Source organism: Zonotrichia leucophrys, chromosome 9, assembly GCF_028769735.1.
Source record: "Zonotrichia leucophrys gambelii isolate GWCS_2022_RI chromosome 9, RI_Zleu_2.0, whole genome shotgun sequence".
NCBI classification, from domain to species: Eukaryota; Metazoa; Chordata; class Aves; order Passeriformes; family Passerellidae; genus Zonotrichia; species Zonotrichia leucophrys.
In genome coordinates this window covers 8892330-8900921 of record NC_088179.1, presented here as the reverse complement: position 1 = coordinate 8900921, position 8592 = coordinate 8892330, and the positions used below count along the sequence as shown (strand labels likewise).

General features: G+C 41.4%; 1 long non-coding RNA gene across 1 annotated transcript; it reads left to right on the top strand.

The window, feature by feature from the left end:
• Positions 1 to 1261: 1261 nt before the first annotated feature.
• Positions 1262 to 4831, top strand: LOC135451408 (uncharacterized). The gene is made up of 4 exons (XR_010441314.1): positions 1262 to 1414; positions 2960 to 3070; positions 3659 to 3727; positions 4749 to 4831. It is a non-coding gene; the product is annotated as an uncharacterized LOC135451408 (long non-coding RNA).
• Positions 4832 to 8592: the final 3761 nt, after the last annotated feature.

Below are 8592 nucleotides of genomic sequence, written 5' to 3'. Positions count from 1 at the left end.
ATTGAAAGCATGAAGTGCTTGCCTCTGTGACCAGTGTGTGTCAGCTTGGTTGGTTCCTATTCCTCCTGCACAGGGAGAAATGCTGTGATCAGGAGTGAGGAAGATGGCAGGTGCTTGCTGGGTGTTAGAGCAGCTTTATTTTTTGTAATGGGCTCTACAAGGGGTAAGGGCTTAGCTGGACAATCAAAGTGACACACATCTCTGGTAGGTGAGCTGAGGGGATGAGAAACTCACAGAGCAGCTGAGAGCAACTAGTAAGAAGTAGTTGGAGGTAGCCCTGTGTTTCCTCTGTCTCTGCCTAAAACTGCAATCTCCTTTCTGATCTCTGCTTTCGAAACTGGAGGTGTTGGTGATGATCTAACCAGCACCTGACTAGCCAGACATTTGTACTTGGAGGGCAGCTGGATCATGTGGTGGGGGAGTGGCTGTCACCCTGGCAAATCCCTTCAGAGGATCACCCCAAAATCTCTGTCATTTTCCTTTCAGCCTTAAACCACCCACTTCCATCCAACCAGCAATGAACAAACTTGAAAGGCCCAGTGTGTTGAGCAATTGAGCAGAGAGGACAAGAGCTAAAATCTGTACTACCAAGAAAACCTGAGAACTTATCCCTTTGGTGCTTGCTGATGATTATTCTCTCTTCTGACTTCCCTGTGTATTTGTATAGACTGGATTTATATTGGAATGCAGAAAGGTCCTTCCCTCTCTCTCCAATCAAAACAATAGAGCCAAACCAGCCAGCATTAGATGTTTAAAAAGATTCACCACACAGTTTCAATTATTGCTCTGACTTCTGCTGCAACTAGTTACACTCATCCTCAAGAACAGAAAATACCTTTTTGCAAACTAACAATAATAAAAAAAGTCTTTCTAGCTTAGGCTAGCTACCAAAAATGCACTGCACCTTTCTCATCTCTGCTGTGGATATCTAATAGTCCTTGTGGATTAATTTGGGGACAATAGTGGTCTTTATTCTGGTTTTGATTTTGTGCTTGTCTTTGCACTGATATGAACATCAGATATACTAAAATTGAGATTTTTGAGAGTTTTAATGTATATGTGGAGCTACAACTATTTGAGCTCTCCAGAATTTCCCTTGAGATTGATTTTTCCTCTGATAATTTGTTTTGCCAAAATCAGTGTTTTCCTTTCTTGACTTGAACCATCTTGGTTTCATCAAAACTGTTTTTTTATAGTGTGTCTCTGGGGCTAGGGAGCAGCTGTGTTGAAAGGCTATTTTTTTTTTTTTTAGAATAAGAACCTATATCTGCACCCCTGTCTAATCTGCTTGAACTAGTTTTGCCCCAGACAGATGAAAAACAAAGAACTTGCCAAAGAGTGTAAGATCTGTCCAAGAAGCAAGATGAATTGCTCGTCTCTGGGCCACCAGTAGGATCAGAAGCAGACAATAAATGTAAGTGTGTGCCATGCTCCAGTGTAGATGTGTCACACACTGGGAAACTGGCACTGACCTCACCATGGGTGTAGCAGAGAGCTGCCCAAATCTGGACATCACTGGCCTTTACAAACACTGTTTGCAAGTACAACTAACTTCTTATTGCTGTGTGGATGCCAGCTTTGCTCTATTTTCTGTTGTGACCAGGACTGGATTTCACTGCTGAAAGAAGGAGAATCCAAATCCTGGTCTTCCATGGAGGTGGAGGGACATGTGTGAGTGTGGGAGCTGGCTGTGCAATCAGTGCAGTGGGATGATGTGTGCACATGGAAACAGGAGCTCCAGTGCCGCCTCAGCTCAGAGGTGCAGTGCTGTCTCTGGCTGCATGGAGTTACAGGGCTCAGCACAGCCCTGCATGTGTCTGTGTGGCCAGCAAGCATGCTGCAGGGGGTGTGTGTGCATGGAACCATTTCAAAGCATGCAGGAGCCATTTGTCTTCCCCACAGCATGCCCAGCAGTGCCTGTAGCCCCTCAAGGAGCGTGCTGGGGCTTTGCTCCCCTCCTTTTGTGCTGCTTTGCTAGTTTCCCTTTATTTTCTCCCTTCTTCTCCTTACTCTGACAGAGTAGCCTTGTGGGGAAGGCAAAGCAGAGTGTTTCTGAAGCACTGCAATGCAAACAAAGCAGCTCCAATTGAACCTTGACTGGGAAAATCTGTGCTGCACAGTGTGGCCATCACAGTATGTGTGAGCTGCAAGGAAAGACTGCCAGGCAGGTGAACAGCCTGAAGGACCTGAAGGACCTCAATTCTTTGACAGTGACAGTGTTTGTGAGAAATAGATTTAAACTAATTTGTGAATGAGCTCTAAAATGTTAATTTTATCCAAGTTTGACAGGTGTGAGTACTGTATGAAGTCAACATCAGATAGCAGAGTATGCTGTCTCTCTTCAAAGCCTTGCACAAGTGGGGCTTGTAATGCAGGGGAATGGTGATGTCCACATTTTCCCAGGGGGAAAACAGAGGAGCAGTGCAATGTGCAATGGGACACAGGACTGATGATCCAGCATGTAGCTCCAGAGCTGCTGGCCATCACACCTGTACTCTGGGCCCAATTCATTAGCTGAAATAAGCAAATACAAATGCATAGGTGGTGAGATGTGAGCTTCTAACTAAGAAGCAGAACCACCATGCAGTTAATTGGGAGGAGGCTAGCTCCAACTTGTACAGCTGTTCTGTCCTAACAGCTTGCCTGATGGTGTAATACATTAAAAACAACAATAATCCTGCTGTCCAGTAACATGTACAGGCTAGTTACTAGAGTCTGAACTGCAGCTGGATGCAGAGATGCAGGAATGAATATCACAGTAAAGGCAACCCAAATTTACAGCGACAAGTATTTTCAAGGATTGGCCATTAGGATGGCAGAATCTAAATTACATGGGCTTCCACTGCTTCCCAGACTTCCATTTGCTGCCCATAAGCCAGCAGTTTAATTCCTTGTTTGCCCTATGGCAATATCCAGCTACCAAAATTTCTAATGGTGCTTTATTTATGAAACTTGCCAGGGTTCTAGGCAACACCCCTTTTCTCACATGGAAGAGTGATCCCTTTAATGGGATTAAAGAGAAGATGTCATTTCCTGCTTCCATGCCTGAAAGTGAGAGAATTGTTAATTGGTAAGAAACATTAGAGTACTTTTTGTGGCTGTTTTTCTAACATAGGCTAACATCCTCAACGATATGCCTTGGTTTCCATGCTTTGGGGAAAAGAGATGGGAATAGCAATGGAATATTCTGATTCCAAAACAGTGACTTGCCACAAGCAACAAGGTCACTGCTGTCATGGAAACTGCCCAGGCTTTGGGTTCTTCTGACCAGTAATGCTTTTGATGTGATGGTCTGAAAACCCATTCTACATTCAGGATTGTTTCTGTGATTCCTGTGTCTTCTGTGCATTGCAAATATTTCCTTGCACAGTTTTTAAAAGAAGGGAAGACAAGGCAGAGCTATCCAACAGCCATCCAGTATGAGAGCACTTGGTACTAAAGTAACCCTGAAGAATCTTGTGAATCCATGGATGTCATCAGAGTGCATGCAGGATTACCCAACAGAGCTCTTGATTCACAGGACTTGGACTAATGAACACCAGGAAAATAATAGATTGTATTGAGTAATCTGTGTGTTTGGACACCCAATCCTTCAAGCCAAGTCATTCTTGTAGGCCTGGAAAAAGTTACTGAATGAAAAATTCTGCCATTGCTACAGGTCTTCATTAAAACACAGAGCCAAGTCCTCTGCATTCCACCCACTGTGTAATACTGAGAAGAAAACACTGTGAGTAGAAATCTTGCTTGAATCATTAAATTCCTGGCAACCAAAAGTAGATACTTTTTTCCCTTATGGCTGCAAAAGCTGCACCTTGGATGAATTCCCTGTCAGCAGTGGGTCTGACCAAGCCCTGTGCACCTGAGAGCCAGCCTGGCACTGCCTCACCACACAGCAGCTGGGCTCACAAGGATCTCATGTGCAAGGAGGCCTGAAAGGCATAGTAATTGTTAATTAAATGTTTGCCTTTCAGGTTAGAAGGCCTCCTCAATATGTGTTGGTAATATGTACAATGCTATGAATGAGTAGGGAGGTCCTTCCCCAGTGAGAAGAAATATACATATGTGTGTATGTATGCAATATAAATGTTTGTAAAGCAAGACATCAGGCCCAGTAACACGTCTGCAGCAATGAATGCAAACCTCTGGCCTTGCTCTGGTTGCATTCCGTGCTGCAGCAGTTTCACAGTGGTGGCTTTGGAACCTTGCAGGAGGAGTCCCAGACTCCTGGTGGTGCAAAGAGTTTTAATCAGAAAGAAAAAGCCTAAAAATAATGTCACAAGCTAATGTGCTGAAATGTGTGGAAAGAGCTTGGCAGAGTTATGTAGAGGACTGACTAGTGTGGTGTAGATTTCTATGTAGGAAAGGCTGGCTTAGTTGGGTTTTTTTTGGTGAGGAAAATCTAGAAAAGAGACAAGAAATGGAAAAGGACATGAAGAGAGAGACAGAGTGCTAATGGTTCGTGCTCTGGAAACTAGAAAATTTATGTTCCCTGTGGAAAGAATTGTACCTGTTCCACCACATGTTTTTTTCAGCTATTTAGCCCTCTTTAGATCATATGAGTATTTCTGAAGTTTGGCAGAAGGTACACAGAGTCAGACTTTGAAGTTACTCTCTTTTTTCTGGATGCTTTCCAACATCTGGGAAGCTGTAGGGGAAAAAAGTAACTCTAGAATATCTTAGCATTTCTTCTCATAGGCAACTGAACATATTTTCTTGTTAGTAAGCACTGTATGTCACTCTTTCCACAGCCCAGCACTGGAACCCACGTGTGTGTGCTAAATAACAACACCACTCCTCTATATGATGTACCAGATATTCCTTACACAAAACTGCAGTAAGTGAGTCACTTTTAATCATTTCTCCCCCTTTTGGAAAAGCATTTATATATGTTTTCTCTTACCCGTGATGAAGAAGGTTTGGAATATTTTATTAAGGGTAATATTTGTATTTGAATAAGATATGTCTATTCATTAGGATAAATCCTTTAAGTCAGGGTAGTTCTGAAATGTGAAAGCAGCATTAAATAAAAAAAAAAAAAATTATTAAAATAAATAAGAAACCAAACACATGCCACTCTTCCTGGGTAAAAATCTACAATTAAATGGATCGTCCTTTTAACTAATCAAAAATTCTTTAAACATGTTTCTGCTATGGCAACTGGCCCAGCATTAGGCTGATTGATGGGCCTTGTGAAATGACCTTTAGGACTTTCCAATCTGGTCAAAAATCTTCCCAGCTCCTAATAGTCCAACTGGCCCAGAGATGGAGCAGGGGATGTCTTCCTAGATCCTGCATTCAAAAATCCTGCAGTCTTCTTTTTGGCAATGTAAGCAGATAAAAGTCTTTGGTACTTTTCCAGCCACTCACTTAAATAAGACCATGTACTGAGCACTAAGTGTGAAAGAAATATACATGCCTTTAAAAGCCAACAAGAAAAGTATTTTTGTTTGTTTAATTTAAAAGCTGGCATTATGCCCCATGCTCTTTACAGCTGCTAAGAGCTGACAGCTTCAACCTCTGCCAGGCCCTGAAGGGGGCTAGAGATGCTTAGGGCACAAGAGGACAGGATTTACACCTTTCCATTTGGCTGACTTTGTCTCATTTGGCAGAAGAAAACTCTTTGACGTTCCTGGTTTGAAGAAATCTGCAAACCTAGGTTTGCTGAGCTGTTGCCTGATGTCTAAGAGTTGCTAAACAGTGATAGCATTTCAACAACAAAATGGCTAAAATAGCACAAGTGTTGTTCCTGTTATTTCTAAAACACCTCAAGACTACCCTAGAATTTACTTACTTCTATTTTCCTGAACAATCTGGTACTAGAGACAAGGTTTGCAATGAACGTTCATCCCACATTCACTTCATTAATACACACATTTGTTAAATTCATGTTCTGCTAGGATGCCTGCTTTGCTTAAAAAATAAAGTAATATTGGAAATCTGAGGAGGAGAATTTCTAAGGGTCTTTAGCTAATGTGAACCCAAACCCTTGCAAGCTAATTAGGAGCATTTTTAAAGACAGATGGATTGATGGGGTTTCCAATAAATCTGCATCCACGTAGTTGTCCTGCATACTGCAGGTGTCAGAAATATCCCTTAAAATGGCCTTTAAAGTAAAAGAGAAGGAAATTCATAGTAATTTTGACAAAAGAATGAAATTGTAGCATTTTTGAAATGCCAGAATATTGGGGGTTTTTAAGTTTTCACATTCTTTTTTGTTTTTCTTTAAACTATGCTCATGAAACCAGTAGAAAGTAGTGAAGCACATAACTGGATCCATGTTACCAGTTGCAAAGGGTTTCTGATAACAACATGTGCCTATTCCTAGCTGTTATAATTTCTCAATTAGAAGAACCAGAAAAGTTGGTAAAGGAGATTATGGTTAAGAAATTTGTAGAATTTTTTGTTTAATTCCTCCACTCCCAGTTAGATATTGGAAAGATCCCATTAAATAGAGAAAAAGAAAAATATCTCCTAGCAATAATTCTTATTATCTATCTTAGCATTAGTACTAGTATTCTTTCTCCATACTAAACCAGAAGTGTTTTACAGAGTCACATTTTTTTACAGTGGTATTGAACTTGCTGTTTGCTCAAATTAAGAAATATCAATGGTATATGCAATAAAAATTGATTTTCAAGAGTGCTATGTGCAATACAGCTCATTTGAGGAATATTGCTTGGCTTATACTCTATGGGCAGAATCTGCAGACTGTCTGACAGCATTTTAAATTGAAGTAGTGATTTTAGTAATGACATGAATAAAACATCCCCTAGCCATGAAGCTGGAGCCAAATAAGCCTTGAGATCTGGCCACAGCTGATTTCAATCCCTAGAAAGAATTTGGGTCAGAGAGAGACACTAAGAAATGTGATTGCCAACCTGAGCATCACCTTTAAAAGGTGTCACTGTTTGATCAAATATTTATTCTCTTTTTATCAGCACAGGAGGCTTGTATAAAATACATCAGTACCAATGAACTTTTCTTGATACATTGTTTTATATTAGGAAAATTTTGCCATGCATCTGATACATCCATCTGAGGGAGATGGTCTTGCACATAGATTTTTATTTAGGTGTATGTAGCTCTTCTTTTTTCTGCACTTCATCTTTTAATGCCTTGAGAAACTGTAGCAATTTCACAGGAATGGGTCTGCACTACCAACACACCATGCTCTCTCAGGAGGACATTATTTATTTAGGTACTTCTCTAAGATCAAATAAATAACACATTGGAATCCAAAGTTGGTTTTTTACCTTGCATCCATGTCGTGGCTGTTCCAAAGCCAGGCTCAGCACACATGGGCCTGCTTTGCCAAACCCACTGGACTCTGCACAAGAGACAGATGCACACCAAGGTGATCTCATGCATGTTCACACCAGGTTCAGTTTATCTACTATGGGATCTTCTGCTCCCTTGCTTTAGGCCTCCTTTCAAACTGCAAGGCCAAGGACCATAATCCCATTCCTGAAAACACATCTTCCTTCCCACCACACCTTTCCCATAACCTGCCTTATCTGCATCATTTGCAAACCTTTTTGCAGAAATTGTCTATTTTCTGTGCTTGTCTAGTGCCAGATAAAAGTACTGTTTGCTGGCTCTCAGATGACAGTGTAGTGAAGATAGCAGCAATAATCTTGTGGTTTAAAGAGGCATCTTGTCTGAATTTACTGTCATGGAATAAAAGCTATTAAAAGATCATTTCTTGCATTGAACCCAGCCTTGTGATTTGAGAGCTGTTTAAGGGCTGAAAGACAGTTGTGTTTTTCATGGATGTTTTGTATTTTTTAATCAGAACTAGAAAAAAAAATGTACAGTTGTACTATGCAATTTGCTTGACTACTTGATGGTCATGTGCCATTATCATTTTGCAAACCCCTTTGACTGCTGAAATCTTGCTCTCTCTGCCTCCAGTTTTGCATTTTCACCACAATCAGGAGTTATCACCAGCACAACTCTGCCAAAAAGGCGTAAGCAGTGCAATTAATGCTCATGAACTCCTCTGTTTCAGGCAAGTTCTGCTGGGTTAGATCAAACAGCTGCCAAAGGCAGGCTTGGCTAACCAGCATGCTTTGTGTCAGGCAGATCAGGAAAACTTCAGCAGATTCCAGCTCATTCCAGGGAGAGCCCTGGTTCCTGGGAATGCCATTCCAGATACCTGGCATCTTTAGCCTGCAGAACCAGGTCTGGAAGAGGATGTTTACCAGCTGTCTGTAAAATAATGACTGTTTTCTGGGGCTTCAGTCACATGGTCACTGTAGAAATGGCTTTGTGGCACTTGAAGATGTCCATCTCCAGCCATAAGCTGAAAATTACCTTCTTCCTGCTACAGCTGAGATGTCAGAATAAATCATCTGGGCTCTCATCATGGGTTTTAGTGCAAAGACAGCAGGTTAGTAAGTGCCGGTAGGAGTGATGTGAGTTCACCCACCTGACTTTTCTGCTGGAATTTAAACACTGATTTTTTATGTCGCTTTTTCTACTCTGGGTTGACTGTACAGCTGCTGCAGAATGATGACAAACACCTGAATGTTGGTCACATCTTAAACTGGCACAGCTGCTTGGCCACAAAATGCATGATGTGAGACTGAACAT